This window comes from Rhincodon typus, chromosome 11 (genome assembly GCF_021869965.1).
Source record: "Rhincodon typus isolate 14 chromosome 11, sRhiTyp1.1, whole genome shotgun sequence".
NCBI lineage: Eukaryota > Metazoa > Chordata > Chondrichthyes > Orectolobiformes > Rhincodontidae > Rhincodon > Rhincodon typus.
The window spans coordinates 35,628,258-35,628,743 of NC_063342.1; the positions used below are offsets into that span (position 1 = coordinate 35,628,258).

A 486-nucleotide genomic window follows, 5' to 3' on the forward strand; every position below is an offset into this window, starting at 1 on the left:
TTCCGTCTCTCTCTCTCTCTCTCTAGTCCCCCATTCCCCCTCTCTCACCTTGCTTGCGGCGCCGCTGTAAATGCCCGAAACTTCGCGGAAACACACGAGTCAGACCCGATGACTCGACGACAGAGCGAGGAACAGATCAATCGGTGATAGTAGGAACTGCAGATGCTGGTGAATCCGAGACAACAAGGTGCAGGGCTGGATGAACACACCCCGAAACGTCAGGCTCTCTGCTCCTATGATGCTGCTTGGCCTGCTCTGTTTTAATGGAGAATTGCAAATGTGATACTCAATGTTTTGCTTTTATTTTGTCGCTGATAATGGTAATGTTATCTTTTTATGTACTCGTGTATTTCCAGAAGGTACTTCAGCCCAATATGTTAATCTAAGAGGGAAATTAATTCAACATTCACATGCATAATGCCTTTTTTGGATCCTAACAGTCACACTGCTGTTATCTCACTTGTTACCATTTATACCACCATAGGG

General features: G+C 45.5%; 1 protein-coding gene across 3 annotated transcripts in view; it reads right to left on the reverse strand.

Moving 5' to 3' along the window:
• wdr3 (WD repeat domain 3) overlaps positions 1-143 on the reverse strand; it is a 69,767-nt gene extending 69,624 nt beyond the window's left edge. For 2 of the 3 annotated variants that reach the window (XM_048603113.1, XM_048603111.1), the window contains exon 1: positions 49-143. The gene's annotated coding sequence lies outside the window, so the exon portion shown is untranslated. The remainder of the gene's footprint in view (positions 1-48) is intronic. The other variant, XM_048603112.1, reaches the window with a different exon arrangement.
• Between the last annotated feature and the right edge of the window lie 343 nt (positions 144-486).